Genomic DNA, 20,606 nt, shown 5'->3' with positions numbered 1-20,606 from the left:
ATTTAATTTTCTTTTTAATTTTGAAATTATAGGAAAATGTGCACCTTCTCTAACCTTTTTACTTTTTCTCCCTAAAAAAAGTAGGGTAAAGCTTGTTAAAAGTAGGTTAAAATGTTCCTTTCACTTTTAAAAGCAACACTTTCTCTTTGCAGTGGTAAGTTTGGAAAGTATGAACTGCTGAAACTAACTTTCTAACTGGTGAAAGTTGGAAGGCAGTCAGAATGTGTGCAAAAGTGTGCAGAGTCCTGCACTTAGGACGGAAGAATCCCATGCACCGCTACAGACTAGGGACCGAATGGCTCGGCAGCAGTTCTGCAGAAAAGGACCTAGGGGTTACAGTGGACAAGAAGCTGGATATGAGTCAACAGTGTGCCCTTGTTGCCAAGAAAGCCAATGGCATTTTAGGATGTATAAGTAGGGGCATTGCCAGCAGATCGAGGGACGTGATCATTCCCCTCTATTCGACATTGGTGAGGCCTCATCTGGAGTACTGGGTCCAGTTTTGGGCCCCACACTACAAGAAGGATGTGGAAAAATTGGGAAACGTCCAGCGGAGGGCAACAAAAATGATTAGGGGACTGGAACACATGAGTTATGAGGAGAGGCTGAGGGAACTGGGATTGTTTAGTCTGCGGAAGAGAAGAATGAGGTGGGATTTGATAGCTGCTTTCAACTACCTGAAAGGGGGTTCCAAAGAGGATGGCTGTAGCTGTTCTCAGTGGTAGCAGATGACAGAACAAGGAGTAATGGTCTCAAGTTGCAGTGGGGGAGGTTTAGGTTGGATATTAGGAAAAACTTTTTTACTAGGAGGATGGTGAAACACTGGAATGCGTTACCTAGGGAGGTGGTAGAATCTCCTTCCTTAGATATTTTTAAGGTCAGGCTTGACAAAGCCCTGGCTGGGATGATTTAGCTGGGGATTGGTCCTGCTTTGAGCAGGGGGTTGGACTAGATGACCTCCTGAGGTCCCTTCCAACCCTGATATTCTATGATTCTATGATAAGTAGGTGTTCCACATTTTGTTAGATTTGCCACTTTTCTCTTGGTAAAGCATTTTGTTCTCAATGGCAAAATTCCAAATGGGTTTTCCCTGCAAAAACTCCAGAAGGAAAAATTCCCATTTTTTCAGCCAGCTCTATTCCTGACTATTTGTCACTTCTCTTACCACAAGGAACTGCTGCTTCCTCGGGGACTGAATTAAATTTGATAAGCAGGATTTCAGTCACTAAGTCATGTTTGCTATTTTTAGCATCTGATTGGTGTTTTGTATTTTCCGTTCACTTCAAACAGATCCCTGGGTTTTCACCAGGGTTCATCACACTTGTCAGACTAAGCCTGTTGCCTTGATCAGATAAAATTTTAAATCATGATTTGCAGATATAATCAGCAAACAGCACAAGTCAACAACACAAGGCCATGTCAAATTGCAGGTCATTGCTTAGCACCAGGCTGCTAGGACAAGAGGAACTCTTGGATGAAGCCACTCATAAATCTAAACATTCCATGGTAATCACTTTTTCCTGTGCTCATGAATATTCATCAGACAAGGCATCATCAGCCCACTACCTCAGTTTGACTGTGCAAGTGCATATGCTCCTTCATTAAGTCCCACCGTGTTATTACATTATGGACAATGCCTTATTCTGAGCTAATTCCGCCTTGCAGAGGTGAGCAAACATTACCACTTCCAGTCAGGGAAACAGGAAAAGCAAGGTTAAGCAATTTGCCCAAGGGCCCCAGTAAGTCAGTGGCACAGGCAGGATTAGAACCCAGCTTCCCAGAGTCTGTATGTGATTTGCTGGACTACATTGAGGCGGCTCTGTTCATGGTGGGATTCCATCCTTAGTGTCACTCCATTGCATACTGTCTCCGCTCTAACCTCCAGGTCTGGCCACCACAATGGCTCTGACCATTAGGCCCTGACCGCTCGCATCCTGGTCATGATCTCGACACATAGCAACAAATGAAAGAGCTTTGTGCAGTATATTCCAAGCTCACACAGCAAGAGAGCTACTGCTCCAGAACCTCATCTAATGGCCCCCACAGAACCGCTCTGTTTTAACAGCCCTGAGCAAGGGACGATGCAGTTTATGCACCACCTGAGAAGCAACCTTGAGAGGCACTGTGCCTCAGAGACAGCCATCTGAGTCCCAATTCCTCTTTAGTCCACTTACTCCTCTGTTCCCGGATCTAAGGTCTAGGTAGTTCACATTGCGACATTGGGGGAAACTTACTCTGCTGTGCCAGCAGGAAGACCACATCACAATCTAGCCCTTAATCAGCCACCCACAGGCCTTGTCCCTGCCCATGTCTGAGTGCCGGAGAAAATCTGTTGCAATGTCTTAGAGGGCATATTTAGTTCTGCGCTGGTGTCTGACCCTCATCACTAGAGCCAGTCAGAAAATGGAATTTCCTTTTCATGGAAAATCGCAGCGTTTTGAAATGTATTTTGAAAAAATTGAAATTTCAAAATTTCTCGCAGAATGGGAATTCTGAGAAAATTGTCTTTGAAAACCTGGATATGATTTATTTCAATAATGTCAAGCATTGTAATGCAACATATTCAATAGAATCCAATATTGCAATAATAGACAAATAAAACAAAAAGAGAAAGGTGAAATGAAACATTTATCCCTTATCCAAACCACATGCTTCCACATTAACAAAACAAAACAAGACAGGAAAGTCAGACTGAGCTGTTTTGACTGTTTCACATTGGAAATGTTGCTGAAATCAACATGTTCCCATGAAACGTTTCATTTTTGAGAAAACTGCATTTCCCTTATGGAAAAGTGTTCAGCAGAAATGTTCCCACCAGCTCTTCTCATGGCTGTTCTTCCTGAGTGCTTTCCAGCTGTTCATTAAGCAACATGACTCATACACATCACCTGTGGGCTGTTGTCTTTCTCATCTTTTTCCCAGAGTGTTTAATTGTATGTGCAGTGTTTTTGTTTTAAATCAGTCCTATTTGCATTGTGATCTGTGTTTATACTGGACAAGACAGGTGGAAGAAGTGTGCCAGACACTTGGAATTGAAGGAGTTGAGATATTTGGCAGTTCTTAATTCCTGGGGGGAATTTGTTCCATTGTATGGGACCACCCCCAGGGACACTCTGTCTTCTGCATAGATATATTTAGTCCTGGCAGTGGGCAGTTCCATTGTGCTGATGCAGAGATGTCAGCCACTGTCCTCATCCCAGAGCATCAGGCAATCTTTGAGGTACCCTGGGCTCTCACCATTGAGTGCTTTGAAGTTAAGGACCACTGCGTCCTTGCATTTGACTTGATGTTCTATAGGAAGCCAGCACAGAGAGCAGAGGGCAGCTCTGCAATGCTCGTAGTAGCCTGTGTTGCTGTGGAGAGGGGAGGTGACCAAGGTATGTAATTACTGAGGCCAGGTCATCGTCCACCAGGATAGGATGGAGTCTCCTAGCCAAAAGTAGATGGCAGAATGCATTATTTGCAGATACTGCTGTGTGAGAGTTTAGCATCGGGAAGGACTCCAGGAACCTCCTAAACTCAGGATGACTTGACCAGTCCCAGGTGGGGACTTCCTAGGAAAGGAAACTGCACCATACCTGCCAACTCCTCCACGAGCTTTTCTTTGCCAACCTGCACGATATCCATCCTGCTTCAACTCTTCGTCCACATGTTGGTCTCAGGGTATCCCCCGGGCTGTGAGTGCAGCTTGTGTAGACATACCTGAGCTAGCGTTAATCTAACTATTTTGGGTACTGGTAACATGAAGCCATGGGTGCTCATGTGGATGTAACCCCTCAGTCAAGCCCTGGGCCAGCATGATGACTGTGGGGCTATGGTACGCCGTGAAGCTGGACGTAGTGGAGCTGTGTGTCAACTGCATGTTGTTGGGTCCATGATGTCTCACCCGTTCCCGTGGCTATTTCTAGACGACGTGGGACTCCACAAAGGAGGGGTCTAGTGGTGGAGGTGCACTTCCCCATCACTACTCATTGGACGCATCCCTCCAGGAAGGACTCAAAGCGTTTTAGCACATTCCCTGGCCACCTCTGTCCAGCGGGACAGCAGTATCTCATGACTGACAGTGTCAAGTGCTGCAGAGAGGTCCAGGGGGATGCGGGTGGATGTCTGCTTTCCATCCGTCATAGGCAGGATTGTTCTATATTGTTGTATCCTCTAAGCACAAAAGGGATCTATTGAAATCCTATTGTAATGAAAGCATCATAATGTTCTCTCCTTCCAAATCAAATCTGGGCATCTCACCATTGACTGTGTTGCTGGGCTCGATTTAAAAGGGACACGGCAAAAGTCATTTTGATCATAACGTGAAGGATTGGGTGCATGTATCCTGGTTTGTTGTGGTAGAAGTGTTCTAGAGAGCTGGTCTGAATACACCCATTTGTTATCGTAGGGTTGCTTGGAGTGCTGGGCTGCACACAGGGCTGGCGTCCTGCAAGTGCTGGGGCTGTGTTGTACGAGCGTGTTAGATTATCGTAGGGTTGTTCAAAAATGGGCAGTGATTGTTTTGTTTTATAGAACACCTGTGATAATTAACACAGTGCTGCAATAGAAGAATAGGGCTGGCTTATACAGCGTCTTTTCAAATGGAAACCTACCCTATCCGAGCAGCAAAACAACAACAGTGAATGGGGAGAGAACACCATGGGCCAAAAACACGCCTAAGTATAACTCCCCTTAGTTTTACCTGGGGAATTTGACCCATGAGTTTGTAAATAAGTGACAGGAGTCACTATCTACTGATCAGTCTAGTGATCACTTAGCATGGCTTGGTGGATAAGGCACTGGACCGAGACTCAGGAAAACTGAGCTCTATTCATGGGCCCGCTGACTGCTTGTGGACCAGTTCCTGTTCCGTCCCGTGAGTCAGTTTCCCCATCTGTCAAATGGGGATAATGCTACTGACTTCCTTTGCAAAGTGAATTCAGATCTACTGGTGAAAAGTGCTATTGTTACTCAGAGCAATTGTGTATTTTTATTGCACTGCACTAGTATCTCCAGTCAGCTCTCGGTGAGGGGGATGGCAGGTCAGATAGTGCTTGGCACACACCTGGTTAACTTTAGCCCTGCAGGGAATTAAACTCATATTTTATCTCCAGCCTACAGTCTGTTATTCCTTTGGAAGCTAGAGTGTAATGAACTTGCTGTTTGTTATAATTAATAAAAAACCCTATAACTTTAAATTAGATCATAAATCTTTTAATGAAATCCAATACTGCAGTGAATATATTAGCTTTCCCAAGACATTAGTGCTTCTTCAGTGATGGGAGCCAGGCAATTCGTGTTCCAGCTAATGCAATCCAGCACGCATTTGCTACAGCACATGCAGTCTATTCCTCTGATGCTTCTTCTTTCTTGAGCATCCAGATTTGGACTTTAACACAGAGAGTGGAACCTGACAAATTGCAAAGTAACCCATTGTAACAGGGCTGGCACCCACCTCTCGTGAGTACCCGAATCTGGTTGGGAGTTTCTGCGTTTTCAGTTCTGGTGACCTCTTTCACTGCTTCTCAGGTGTTTTTTTTCAGCAACTCAGCCCTCCGGCCGAGTAACACATGCTGTCTGCATGTGACCCAGAACAGACCCCTTCCAGGGTGTACCGTCCACCAGGACCTATCTCAGTAGCCCTCTGGTGGAGTCTCTCTAGCTCTACCTGGGCTCAGTCTTTAAGCAGTCCCACCCCTGGTAAGGGGCCATATCCCCAGGACTTCCTCCCTGGAGACATTATCTTCCCGTGGCCCTCCCTCAGGCTCAGTCCCTACTCTGTCCCCACAGCCAACCAGGATCTCCTTCATTGCTCCCCTGGTCCCTGCTAGCAAACTGTCTTTGGCTCAGTCCCAGCAGCCAGCCAGGAGCTCTCATTCCCTCAGTCCCTGCCCATGCTGAACTGCCTGTGGTCCTGCTGCTCTTTCAGCCAGGCACACAGTCCTTTCTTCTCCAGCTCCGAGCAACAACTAACTGCTACTCTGTTCTGAAGCTCCTTTTATATGGCCTTCATGGCCCCTGATTGGCCATTCCAGCAGCCCCTCTGATTGATTGCTTCCTCACCACCACTCTAGGCTGCTTAGAGGACCTCTCCACTGCTCCTTTCTTGCAATGGGTGTGGCAGAACCCTGAGGCCTCCAGCATGAGGCCTTTGGGCCTAGTCCATCCCATCACACCCATGCCTCAGAAGAATAAGTTTCTGGGCTTTTAAAGTCAGTGTTACATAGAATTCAAGCTCATTGAGGGAGAGACTGTCTTTTTGTTCTGTGTACAGCACCTCGCACCACGGTGGGGCCTGGTCCATGCCTGGGATTCTTAATTGCTACCATAATACAAATGGGAAATCAAAATAAAAGTGTTGTGTAGCCAGCAATATGTTCCAGGCTAGCACTTCAGGAGATATTGGGTAAGGACGCTATGCCAGCATGGGTCTGGAACTAGAGAGACAGAGAGAACCACATGGTCTACCTGGGTTCAGCAGCCTCCAGAAAGAATCCCCTCTACCAACATCATAACTGAGGCCTGTGTCCTCCGGCCAGGCAGAGAATCAAATCTTACCTTCACTCAACCCTCAAACCCAGCCCTTGGCTTCAGTAGGGCTGTGAGCGGGCACCAGAGTGCAGCTGCATATTGCAGCTTGCAGTACTGGGGCCTTAATTCCCTCCTCATGAAAGGAAGGGACAACACACGAGGGTGGAGAGGAAAGAGAGGGGGGTCAGAGCTGTAAGATTATGTGGTTTCTCAGCAAAGCTGTGGGTGCTGCATAAAGATCTTACTTGTGAATGTAGACCTTAATAATAATATACCTAGCTGTTATATAATGCTTCTCATCAGTGGATCTCAAAACATTTTACAAAGAAGGTCAATATCTTTATCCTCATTTTACAGATGGGGAAACTGAGGTATGGAGAGGCAAAGTGACATGCCCAAGATCACCCAAAAGCCAAGCCAAAACTAGAACCCAGGTATTCTGAGCCCAGTTCAATTCACTATCCACTAGGTGACACAGCCTTCCCGTCTTCAGTACAGCACAGAGTTCCCTTAAACATCTCCTATACATTCAGCCCAGACAGCGTTAAAAAGCTGTCATTTTATCATTTACTTTATGACCAAGACGTGACTAAAAATCAATGGGAGATTTTCCACGTTCCTGGCTTTATTATCCAAGTACAAACATTTTTTTTCATCTTCTTATAATTAGCCTTCTGGCCTAAGGAAAAACAATAAAAACCTTGTTTCCTGAACATTGTGAGTATTATAGAAGAATCGTACAACAAATGTAACCATTTCCTTCCAGGAAAATCTGCAAGGGTGTCAGCTTCCCACCCTAATTCCTCACTACGTTCCTTTCCTAGCTGAACCATTTGGGTGGCTTCATTTTTGCAAAGACTTAGCATCCTTCTTGGGCTTTGTAGTAAAGGCATCATGTCAAGAAGTGCAGGGAAAAGTCTCATGGTTGTTGTCTGGCCCCAGTCAGGGTTGCAGAAGGTTAATAACCCCTGTCACATCGCTAGGGTCAAAATCAACAGACTCTGGTGGCTCCTGTCCCAGTGCAGAAAATCCACGTGGACAGTCGTGTTTCTCAAAACATCTTTCTAAAAAAGTTGTGATTTTTCAAATATCATCAAATCGTGTTAGATTGTCCCCAACCAGCACATGGCACCCCAGCCTCTCAGTCCATGAGGAAATTTGGATCTGGATCCCAATTTTGTGGCTCAGGTCCACAGCTGTATCTGAACACCCTCAAACTTTGGAGAAGTTCAGGGCAGTTTCTCATGTGTCTCTTAGCTATGAAGGCCCTGGCTGAATTCTCAACTGCAGGAATAGCTGTGACATCAGCACAACAAATCCGCTCTCCAGATAGGGTGGGAAGGAGAGAACAGATTACGTTCTGGGGGAGAGACCGCCTTTCAGGTCCGTAATGGCTGCACAGACCACGATCAGGAACGCCCCCTCGGATGAGGAAGGACATTTCCGGTGCCCTCCCCGCTTGCCCACCTCTCCAGGAGTCAGCCACAATTTGGCCCTGAAGAGACAAGGTAGGGAGGGGCTCAGAACCATCGCAAACTGCAGTCACAAAGGGAGAAATTTCCCCCTGGTTTCATCTTCATTGCTCTGCTATAAGGGTCAGGATCCAAATCCCGCATGCTAAATAAAAGCCCCAGGCTGAGAGCTGGCAGGGAGCTCAGAGGCACTCAGCACCTTGCCAGGCTGGTACCAGTGTGCCTATATCTGTCCTTCCAGAGCGCAGCATCAAATCCAGACTGTCAAGCAGGTCAGAGACTCCTGTGGGTTTGCTGGTGGATCATTGCAGGGCCCTGGCTGCTGTTGCATCAGAAGTCCCTCGGGATGAGTTACCACATGTACACTGCTGACACGCACCTTGTCTGAACTTGTCCCCAGAGATACCTGCTGCGGCAGCAAACAAAGCTTGGGCTGCATTTGAGGGAAAATCACCAGAGAAGAGTGACTGACGGTTAATCTGTCTGGCCTGTTGGATTTCACATGCTGCACAGTGGAGCTTCGCTTTGGCAGGTGTACTTAGCTTTCACCTTCCTAGCAGCTGGGTAGGCCCTACAAAGAACTGACCTATGGGGTTATTTTGTCTGTCCCCCTGCAGCAGGCGGTGGATGTTAGCTTCCTCTCTGTAATTATTCTCTGTAACTGCAGAGCAAAGGCAAAGCTGAACAGCTTGGAGCACAACAGGCTTTCTAAATTAGGGAAAGTGATAATACCGCTCCATCTCTCTGAGCAAATGCAGCCAACCAACCACAATTACACTCATGCTTTTTCTGGCCTATGGGTTAGAGCACTGGTTAGGGATTTGGGAGACCTGGGATCTCTTTTTCTGGCTCTGCCACTGGCCAGTTGAGTGCCCTTGGGCAAGTCACTGCCCCTTCTGGTGCCTCAGTTTCCCCTTCTGTAAAATAGGGGTAATGATATTGATTCTTCTTTGTAAAGTGCTTTGAGATCGACTGATGAAAAATGCAACACAAGAGCTAAGTGAAAAATTGGGCCTGCATGATAGCAAACTGAGTTAAGGAATAATTCTGCACTGGCTGGGTAGGTGTCATAGATATCCCAATTTCCCACTATAATTGCCAGTATTCAGGTGGGGTTTTGCCTGACTAAGGACCTCAGAATTCAGCCCTTTACTTTTAGATGTTGCATCTTGTTTTCCAGCCCTCGGAAAACTCATCTCCCATCTTTAATTGGAAAACAACACAAACTCACCCTTGGGCTTTGTTTATCACTGAAGATGATGCAGAGTCATCCAGGACAGCCAGGAAACCAGGGCCATAATCGATAAGGGTAAAATTAGGTGCGTGAGAATCTGTCACAGAACTCTGCTAACAAAAAGAACTCCCACAGAAACGCCAGTGCAGAAGCAAGTGCTGCAGTTCAGCTCTGGGCCATACCTGGGAATGATTTAGGAGTTAATATTCAGCAGAGCTCTATTTCTCAACCTCTTGTTTTCGTACTTGGGAGAGGGATTGGATCCTGGCTGAGATAAGAGCCACTCTTGAAGATTGTGATATTGGAAGCAAAGCAACAGCATGAAAAATGAAGCACTAATTCACCCAAAGACCCTCTCACACATCAGCCTTCTGTGCACTGCACCTCAGTATGAGAGCTCTCCACTCCAACGTTAGCAAATCAGCCAGCCGTGGCAAGGTGCGGCGTGGTGAAGAACACAGCTCCCTGAAGCCAGTGAGGGTGAATGTGAAGAGTTTGGTGCATGATAAACTCACAGCAGTTACTTATTTCCCTTCCGAATCCAGAGCTGGTAGAGAAAGAGTGCAGAGCCGTCCCCAGCAGCCAGCCAATGCTATAGGCCTCAAAAGCCCTGCTGAGGGTGGATCACACGGATTAACATTCCTGTGTATAGCGCAGTGTTTGGATTCAACTTGTACCTGTCTCATGCCCCTGCCTTTTCCTCCACAATTATAGCTTTCATTTTGTTTCAGATTCAGTCTGTAGTTGCTGTTCTGGTTGCTAAGGCCTGGTCTACACTTAAAATTTAGGTTGGCATAGCTACATTGGTCAGAAGCAGTGTTCCCTCTAATTTTTCCCACCCATGTGCGGAATGAATTTTGTGATGTGCACCAATATGGAGGTGACATGTGGCGGTGGTGGGGCCGAGGGATTTGGAGTGTGGAAGGGGGCTCAGTGCTGGGGCAGAGGGTTGGGGTGCAGGAGGGGGATGAGGGCTCTGGTTAGGGGTGTGGGCTCTGGGGTGGGGCCAGGGATGAGGTGTTCATGGTGTGGAAGGGGGCTCAGGGCTGGGGCAGAGGGTTCGGGTGCAGGGTGCTGCAGGCTCCGGCTGGGGGTGCGAGCTCTCGGGTTTGGGGTGCAGGCTGCCTGGGGCTGTGGCCGGGGAGAGAGAATTCCCCCCAGCCCTCTCCTTGGCCAAGCAGCCCCGGGGCTGGGGGAGTCCTCTGAAATGAAATGAACAGAACAGGTAATCATCAAGTGAATCGTCCCCTGTTGCCCATTCCCAGCTTCTGGCAAACAGAGGTGAGGGACACCATCCCTGACCATCCTGGCTAATAGCCACTGATGGACTTAACCTCCATGAATTTATCTAGTTCTTTTTTTGACCCCTGCTATAATCTTGGCCTGCACAACATCCTCTGGCAATGAGTTCCACAGGTTGACTGTGCGCTAGATGAATAAATACTTCCTTTTGTTTGTTTTAAACCTGCTGCTATTAATTTCATTTGACAGATTTCAGAGTAGCAGCCGTGTTAGTCTGTATCTGCAAAAAGAAAAGAAGTACTTGTGGCACCTTTGAGACTAACAAATTTATTTGAGTATAAGCTTTCATGAGCTACAGCTCACTTCATCAGATGTATGCAGTGGAAAATACAGTGGGGAGATTTATATACACAGAGAACATGAAACAATGGGTGTTACCATACACACTGTAACAAGAGTAATCAGGTAAGGTGAGCTATTACCAGCAGGAGAGTGGGGTGCGGGGGGAAACCTTTTGTAGTGATAATCAAGGTGGGCCATTTCCAGCAGTTGACAAGAACGTGTGAGGAACAGTGCGGGGGGGAATAAACATAGGGAAATAGTTTTACTTTGTGTAATGACACATCCACTCCCAGTCTTTATTCAAGCCTAAGTTAATTGTATCCAGTTTGCAAATTAATTCCAATTCAGCAATCTCTCTTTGGAGTCTGTTTTTGAAGTTTTTTTGTTGAAGAATTGCAACTTTTAGGTCTATAATCGAGTGACCAAAGAGATTGAAGTGTTCTCCGACTGGTTTTTGAATGTTATAATTCTTGACATCTGATTTGTGTCCATTTATTCTTTTACATAGAGACTGTCCGGTTTGGCCAAAATACATGGCAGAGGGGCATTGCTGGCACAAGATGGCATATATCACATTGGTAGATGTGCAGGTGAACGAGCCTCTGATAGTGTGACTGATGTGATTAGGCCCTATGATGGTGTCCCCTGAATAGATATGTGGACACAGTTGGCAACGGGCTTTGTTGCAAGGATAGGTTCCTGGGTTAGTGGTTTTGTTATGTGGTGTGTGGTTGCTGGTGAGTGTTTGCTTCAGGTTGGGGGGCTGTCTGTAAGCAAGGACTGGCCTGTCTCCCAAGATCTGTGAGAGTGATGGGTCATAGAATCATAGAATCATAGAACATCAGGGTTGGAAGGGACCTCAGGAGGTCATCTAGTCCAACCCCCTGCTCAAAAGCAGGACCCATACCCAATTAAATCATCCCAGCCAGGGCTTTGTCAAGTCTGACCTTAAAAACTTCTAAGGAAGGAGATTCCACCACCTCCCTAGGCAACGCATTCCAGTGTTTCACCACCCTCCGAGTGAAAAAGTTTTTCCTAATATCCAACCTAAACCTCCCCCACTGCATCTTGAGACCATTACTCCTTGTCCTGTCCTCTTCCACCACTGAGAATAGTCTAGAACCATCCTATCTGGAACTACCTCTCAGGTAGTTGAAAGCAGCTATCAAATCCCCCCTCATTCTTCTCTTCTGCAGACTAAACAATCCCAGTTCCCTCAGCCTCTCCTCATAACTCATGTGTTCCAGACCCCTAATCATTTTTGTTGCCCTTCGCTGGACTCTCTCCAATTTATCCACATCCTTCTTGTAGTGTGGGGCCCAAAACTGGACACAGTACTCCAGATGAGGCCTCACCAATGTAGAATACAGGGGGACGATCACATCCCTCGATCTGCTCGCTATGCCCCTACTTATACATCCCAAAATGCCATTGGCCTTCTTGGCAACAAGGGCACACTGCTGGCTCATATCCAGCTTCTCGTCCACTGTCACCCCTAGGTCCTTTTCCGCAGAACTGCTGCCTAGCCATTCAGTCCCTAGTCTGTAGCTGAGCAGTGGGTTCTTCCGTCCTAAGTGCAGGACCCTGCACTTATCCTTATTGAACCTCATCAGATTTCTTTTGGCCCAATCCTCCAATTTGTCTAGGTCCCTCTGTATCCTATCCCTGACCTCCAGCGTATCTACCACTCCTCCCAGTTTAGTATCATCCGCAAATTTGCTGAGAGTGCAATCCACACCATCCTCCAGATCATTTATGAAGATATTGAACAAAACCGGCCCCAGGACCGACCCCTGGGGCACTCCACTTGACACCGGCTGCCAACTAGACATGGAGCCATTGATCACTACCCATTGAGCCCGACAATCTAGCCAACTTTCTATCCACCTTATAGTGCATTCATCCAGCCCATACTTCCTTAACTTGCTGACAAGAATACTGTGGGAGACCGTGTCAAAAGCTTTGCTAAAGTCTAGAAACAATACATCCACTGCTTTCCCTTCATCCACAGAACCAGTAATCTCATAATAGAAGGCGATTAGATTAGTCAGGCATGACCTTCCCTTGGTGAATCCATGCTGACTGTTCCTGATCACTTTCCTCTCCTCAAAGTGCTTCAGGATTGATTCTTTGAGGACCTGCTCCTTGATTTTTCCGGGGACTGAGGTGAGGCTTACTGGCCTGTAGTTCCCAGGATCCTCCTTCTTCCCTTTTTTAAAGATTGGCACTGCATTAGCCTTTTTCCAGTCATCCGGGACTTCCCCCGTTCGCCACGAGTTTTCAAAGATAATGGCCAATGGCTCTGCAATCACAGCCGCCAGTTCCTTTAGCACTCTCGCATGCAACTCATCCGGCCCCATGGACTTGTGCACGTCCAGTTTTTCTAAATAGTCCCTAACCACCTCTTTCTCCACAGAGGGCTGGCCATCTATTCCCCATGTTGTGATGCCCAGCGCAGCAGTCTGGGAGCTGACCTTGTTAGTGAAGACAGAGGCAAAAAAAGCATTGAGTACATTAGCTTTTTCCACATCCTCCGTCACTAGGTTGCCTCCCTCATTCATTAAGGGGTCCACACTTTCCTTGGCTTTCTTCTTGTTGCCAACATACCTGAAGAAACCCTTCTTGATACTCTTGACATCTCTTGCTAGCTGCAGCTCCAGGTGCGATTTGGCCCTCCTGATTTCATTTCTACACGCCCGAGCAATATTTTTATACTCTTCCCTGGTCATATGTCCAACCTTCCACTTCTTGTAAGCTTCTTTTTTATGCTTAAGATCTGCTAGGATTTCACCGTTAAGCCAAGCTGGTCGCCTGCCATACTTACTACTCTTTCGACACATCGGGATGGTTTGTCCCTGTAACCTCAACAGGGATTCCTTGAAATACAGCCAGCTCTCCTGGACTCCTTTCCCCTTCATGTTAGTCCCCCAGGGGATCCTACCCATCCGTTCCCTGAGGGAGTCAAAGTCTGCTTTCCTGAAGTCCAGGGTCCGTATCGTGCTGCTTACCTTTCTTCCCTGTGTCAGGATCCTGAACTCAACCAACTCATGGTCACTGCCTCCCAGATTCCCATCCACTTTTGCTTCCCCTACTAATTCTTCCCTGTTTGTGAGCAGCAGGTCAAGAAAAGCTCCCCCCCTAGTTGGCTTCTCTAGCACTTGCACCAGGAAATTGTCCCCTATGCTTTCCAAAAACTTCCTGGATTGTCTATGCACCGCTGTACTGCTCTCCCAGCAGATATCAGGAAAATTAAAGTCACCCATGAGAACCAGGGCATGCGATCTAGTAGCTTCCGCGAGCTGCCGGAAGAAAGCCTCATCCACCTCATCCCCCTGGTCCGGTGGTCTATAGCAGACTCCCACCACTACATCACTCCTGTTGCTCACACTTCTAAACTTAATCCAGAGACACTCAGGTTTTTCTGCAGTATTGTACCGGAGCTCTCAGCAGTCATACTGCTCCCTTACATACAGTGCTACTCCCCCACCTTATCTGCCCTGCCTGTCCTTCCTGAACAGTTTATAAACATCCATGACAGTACTCCAGTCATGTGAGTTATCCCACCAAGTCTCTGTTATTCCGATCACGTCATAATTCCTTGACGTCACCAGGACCTCCAGTTCTCCCTGCTTGTTTCCAAGGCTTTGTGCATTCGTATATAAACACTTGAGATAACCTGCTGATCGCCCCTCATTTTCAGTGTGAAGCAGGAGCCCTTCCCTCACAGACATTCCTGCCTGTGCTTCCTCCCGGTATCCCACTTTCCCACTTACCTCAGGACTTTGGTCTCCTTCCCCCGGTGAACCTAGTTTAAAGCCCTCCTCACTAGGTTAGCCAGCCTGCTCGCAAAGATGCTCTTCCCTCTCTTCGTAAGATGGAGCCCGTCTCTGCCCAGCACTCCTCCTTCATGGAACACCACCCCATGGTCAAAGAATCCAAAGCCTGCTCCCCAACACCACCTGCGTAGCCATTCGTTGACTTCCACTATTCGACGGATAGTGGAAGTCATCCTTCAGGATAGGTTGTAGATCCTTGATGATGCGTTGGAGAGGTTTTAGTCGGGGGCTGAAGGTGTCAGCTAGTGGCGTTCTGTTATTTTCTTTGTTGGCCCTGTCCTGTAGTAGGTGACTTTTGGGTACTCTTCTGGCTCTGTCAATCTATTTCTTCACTTCAGCAGGTGGGTATTGTAGTTGTAAGAATGCTTGATGGAGATCTTGTAGGTGTTTGTCTCTGTCTGAGGAGTTGGAGCAAATGTGGTTGTATCGTAGAGCTTGGCTGTAGACAATGGATCGTGTGGTGTGGTCTGGATGAAAGCTGGAGGCATGTAGGTAAGTATAGCGGTCAGTAGGTTTCCGGTATAGTGTGGTGTTTATGTGACCATCGCTTATTAGCACAGTAGTGTCCAGGAAGTGAATCTCTTGTGTGGACTGGTCCAGGCTGAGGTTGGTGGTGGGATGGAAATTGTTGAAATCATGGAGAATTCCTCAAGGGCTTCTTTTCCATGGGTCCAGATGATGAAGATGTCACCAATGTAGTGCAAGTGAAGTAGGGGCATTAGGGGACGAGAGCTGAGGAAGCATTGTTCTAAGTCAGCCATAAAAATGTTAGCATACCGTGGGGCCATGCGGGTGACTTGAAGGTATATATTGTCTCCAAATGTGAAATAGTTATGAGTGAGGACAAAGTCACAAAGTTCAGCCACCAGGTTAGCCATGACATTATCGGGGATACTGTTCCTGATGGCTTGTAGTCCATCTTTATGTGGAATGTTGGTTTAGAGGGCTTCTGCATCCATAGTGGCCAGGATGGTGTTTTCAGAAAGATCACCGATGGATTGTAGTTTCCTCAGGAAGTCAGTGGTGTCTCGAAGATAGCTGGGAGTGCTGGTAGCGTAGGGCCTGAGGAGGGAGTCTACATAGCCAGACAATTCTGCTGTCAGGGTGCCAATGCCTGAGATGATGGGGCGTCCAGGATTTCCAGGTTTATGGATCTTGGGTAGCAGATAGAATACCCCTGGTGTCTGTGCAGATTTGTTCTTGTGCTTTTTCAGGGAGTTTCTTGAACAGATGGTGTAGTTTCTTTTGGTAACCCTCAGTGGGATCAGAGGGTAATGGCTTGTAGAAAGTGGTGTTGGAGAGCTGCCGAGCAGCCTCTTGTTCATATTCCGACCTATTCATGATGACGACAGCACCTCCTTTATCAGCCTTTTTGATTATGATGTCAGAGTTGTTTCTGAGGCTGTGGATGGCATTGTGTTCTGCACGGCTGAGGTTATGGGGCAAGTGTTGTTGTGTTATGAGGAGTAAATAACCCTTCCTTATTTACTTTCTCCACACCAGTGGTGATTTTATAGACTTCTATCATATCCGCCTTTTCCAAGCTGAAAAGTCCCAGTCTTATTAATCTGTCCTCATATGGAAGTTATTCCATATCCCTATGCATTTTTGTTATTCATTATATTTAAGATGGGGTGATCAGATGTGCATGCAGTATTCAAGATGTGGGCGCACCAGGGATTTATATAAAGGCGATATGATATTTTCTGTCTTATTGTCTGTCCCTTTCCTGATGATTCCCAACATTCTGTTCACTTTTTTGACAGCCGCTGCACATTGAGTGGATATTTTCTGAGAAATATCTATAACGACTCCCAGATCTCTTTTCTGAGTGGTAACTGCTAATTTAAACCCCATCATTTTATATGTATAGTCGGGATTATGTTTTCCAATGTGCATTACTTTGCATTTATTGACATTGAATTTCATTTGCCGTTTTGTTGCCCAATCACCCAGTTTGGTGACCCTTTGTAGCTCTTCGCAGTCTGCCTGGGACTTAACTTTCTTGAGTAGTTTTATATCATCTGCAAATTTTGCCACCTCACTGTTTACCCCTTTTCCCAGAATTCCATTTTCTTTCGGCTCTGCAGGGCTGAGCCGCACAGATCTGCCCCAAGAGCCAGTCAGGGATGATCAGGTGGCTTGCACACAAAAAGCAACCACAGTCTTTCAGCCTCAGTGGCTGTCTGATGAGAATAAGGAACATAACAAAACAAGACAACATTAACATAAAGCTGCTGTGAAGGCCTGTGGTACAGGCCATCACATACTGAAACCGCTCTCCAGAATGACTGGCCTCACATCCAGGAGGCAGGCCAAATCCTTAGAAATGGGAATGTGCAGTGTCCCTTACAACAAATTGTTCCCTTAGATACACACACCCAAGGGCCAGGCACAGAGAGAGTGCCATTTTATTGAGCTTGCCAGCAGTGCTTGCTGACTCCCAGAATCATGATATTGGTTTCAATGTCATGAGATTTTTAAAAATACTTTATCTGGGATTCTTTTATTTGCCTTCTATTTTAGAGGGGCCTCTAGGGGGTTCACATTTTCAAGCTTTTTCTCTGCAAGCTCTAGGGCTGGGAATTTACTCTTTTATTTAATGAAAGCCAAGATTCTCATGTAACCCTGTGACTACAGCAGCTGGAGTTTTAATACTGATAAAATCTAACTGCCTCACTGCATCACGCACAGCTTCAGGCCATTGCAATCACTCTGAACACACTGTAGCCTCACACCTTAGATTTTAGGACTAATCAATCAAATCTCTTGATCAGCTGCTTTGAAATATGTGCACAGCAAGCAGCTGCTGGCTCGGGACACAGAACACAGGGTTGTAAAAAGAAATCTGACTTTGTTTTTGGTGGTGATTTTTCTGCTGATTCTGTCACAGGTTAGAACTGGCCCTGATCCAGCCAATTCCCCTCTGGATTTCAAAGCTCCCACACTCCAGACAGGTGGCATCGGTTCAGGCAACGGTAGATCTGCAAAATTTGGAGCCAGAGCTGCATACAGATTTCAAGCCTTCCCGTCCCAAGCATGGGGATGTTCAAACCAGGGTGTTTTGGTCAGATGCATCATAGAAATGGGGTCCTCTCGTCCATTCCCCCATACTGAGGCAGGTCCAAGTAAATCTAGACCATCTCTGACAGGTGTTCATCCAACCTGTTCTTAAAAACATACAATGGTGGGAATTCTACAGCTTCCCTGGGTAATCTACCAATGCTTAACTAGCCTTAAAGCTAGAAAGCTTTTCTGTCCCTTGCTGGCAAACCAAACCCATTTCTTTTTGTCCTACCTTGGAGAACAATTGACCCTCCCCACTCTCTTTACAGCAAACTTTTACATATCTGAAGACAGTTATCATATTTCCCTTTCAGCCTTTATTCTCAAGACTAAACATGCCCACATATTTCACACCTTTCCTCAGAGGTCATGTTTTCTAAACCCCTGATCATTTCTGTTGCTGTCCTCTGGACTCTCTCCAATTTGGCTGCATCTTTTTTTAAAGCTGTGTTTCTAATTTCAGTAGCAAGGTGATGTCACAAATAGAAATACCCCCACTCCCCCCATTCAACACACCATCCTTCTCCCTTTTCCATGCAGCCTGCTGCTCACTGGGCCGCAATCCAACCCAGCATCCTCTATGTGCACTCTCTAGGCCTGTGTGCACCTCCACCAGCACCTTACACATCCCCTTGTAGCCCCCCCTCTCCTGTTTGCATAGACACACCCTGCCAGTGGTTCTGAAACTGCGATCTGTCATGTCCGGGGCTGCTGGCCCCACTGATCAACTCCTTCCCTTCCCTCCAAGTGCCTCCTGCATGCCACGGTACAGCTGTTCAGCAGCATACGGGAGGCGCTGGGAGGGAGAGGGAAGAGCAGGGATGGGATGCGCTCAGGGAGGGGGCGGAAAGAAGCAGGAAAGAGGAGGGGTGGGGTGGGGCAGAGGTGGAAAGAGGTGGGTTGGGGCCTTGGGGGAAGGGATGGAGTGGGGGCGGGGCCTGGGGTTGAGCACCCCCAGGAAAAATTAGAAGCCAGTTTGGGGATCCACAAAAATATTTAAATCAAAATGGGGGTCCTCAGGTTGCTAAAGTTTGAGAACCACTGGCATAGACCATCCCTGCCCACCACCCTCATAACTGCATTTCACAAAATAATTACATGAAATTTATCTTCCTGTTTTCAAATATTTAGAAACACTTTAAGCATAAATACCACTAATAACCTAAGATGAAAATTAAACAGTTAATCATTACCTTTGAGTAAATCAAGAAACAAGCCCAGTTTACCATAATAATTAGAAATGTAATTATGCATTTAGTGATGAAATTATTTTGATTCAAATTAGAGTGAAGCTTATTGTACCTTCTGCAGGTTTTACCTCTCCTAGGAAAGGCTCATAAAATTAACAGATAGAAGATGCTATGCATCCTCTAATGGGCTTTTTAAATGTAAATTAGAAATGGTAGATTCTGGCTCATAAAGCTTCAACAAATTAGAATAACTGTGGAATTTGGATCACCCTGGGTAGAGATTTTCAAAGCATGCTAAGGGGTTCAGGGTGGGACAAGATGAAAAAATTCCATGAAAAAAACAAAAAAACCTTTTTCCCCAATGGAACATTGGGGTTTTGACTGAACAAATGTTTATGGAAAATGTCTGCTTTCCTTTAATTTTTTTTTTATGTGAAAAACTGAAAGCTGAAAATGTTCAGCCAAAAAAAAGTTTTCACTGAACATTATTTGGTTTTCAGCTGAAAATCTTCAATTTTCCCTTGCCTAAAACCTATGCATTTTCAGCATCTAGGTTTTTGTTTTTTCTACAAAGAGTTGAAATTGTCCATGGGTGGATAAAAATTCTAATCAGCTGTAATTCAGACCCATTTCTACATTCAAATCAAGGAAAACTATTTGTCTTAAGTCCCCTAGGCTGTTTTGAAAACCTCACCCAATTTTTCCTTTGTTCTCACCTTGCAACCAGGCTGATTTTAGCGTAGTTGGAGGAATGAGTGAGCAATTTACGCTTTGCTGTGGGATGCACACATTTCCTGGACTCTTCTAAATTTACAGCTCTCAACTCAACTCTTATGCTGCATCATCAGTTGGGCCTTTGACTATTTCATCTGCACTCTTCATTCTGACTTCATTCTGACACCTAAAACATCTCATCAGATTTCAAACAGCTGCCTAGCAATTAAACAACCCCCACAAACTTCCAGAAAAATATATCCTCCTTTCCCCACAAATGTACATTTTCTCTGCAAAATTGCACTGCTTCGTGCAGGACAGATGCTGCTATTCTGTACCAGAGACATGTCCAAGGTCTGATATCCCATGAATCTTCTAATGGGATATGGAGTTTGTTCCTAGCTGTGAAAGGTCACATGATGTGGGACTTGAAATCCATGACCTTATGATTTATAGAGAACGCATTTTCGATATTAATGAGAAGTTACTAACATGTATTATGAGGAGAGATTAAAAAAACTGGGATTATTCAGCTTGGAAAAGAGATGACAAAGGGGGATATGACAGAGGTCTATAAAATCATGACTGGTGTGGAGAAAGTGAATAAGGAAGTGTTATTTATCCCTTCACATAACACAAGAACCAGGGTCACCCAATGAAATGTATAGGGAGCAGTTAAACAAACAAAAGGAAGTATTTCTTCACCCTACTCATAGTCAACCTGTGGAACTCATTGTCAGGGGATGGTTGTGAAGGCCAAAACTATAACTGAATTAAAAAAAGAATTATATAAATTCATGGCAGATAGGTCCATTGATGGCTATTAGCCACGATGGTTAGGGATGCAACCCCATGCTCGAGGTGTCCCTAAATCTCTGACTGCCATTTGCAGGGACTGAATGATAGGGGATGGATCACCTGATGATTGCTCTGTTCTGTTCATTCCCTCTGTAGCATCTGTCATTGGCAATTGTTAGAAGAGAGGATCGTGGGTTAG

The 20,606-nt window shown here is 46.1% G+C and overlaps 1 protein-coding gene across 3 annotated transcripts in view; it reads left to right on the top strand.

Annotated features, from left to right (window-relative positions):
- LOC311513594 (acid-sensing ion channel 2) overlaps positions 1 to 20,606 on the top strand; it is a 1,297,158-nt gene that overhangs the window by 321,201 nt on the left and 955,351 nt on the right. The gene's annotated exons all lie outside the window — the stretch shown is intronic.

The sequence above is a fragment of the Lepidochelys olivacea genome, assembly GCF_965140295.1.
Source record: "Lepidochelys olivacea isolate rLepOli2 genome assembly, chromosome: 27".
In the NCBI taxonomy this organism is placed as follows: domain Eukaryota; kingdom Metazoa; phylum Chordata; order Testudines; family Cheloniidae; genus Lepidochelys; species Lepidochelys olivacea.
This window is presented reverse-complemented; position numbering and strand designations above follow the sequence as displayed.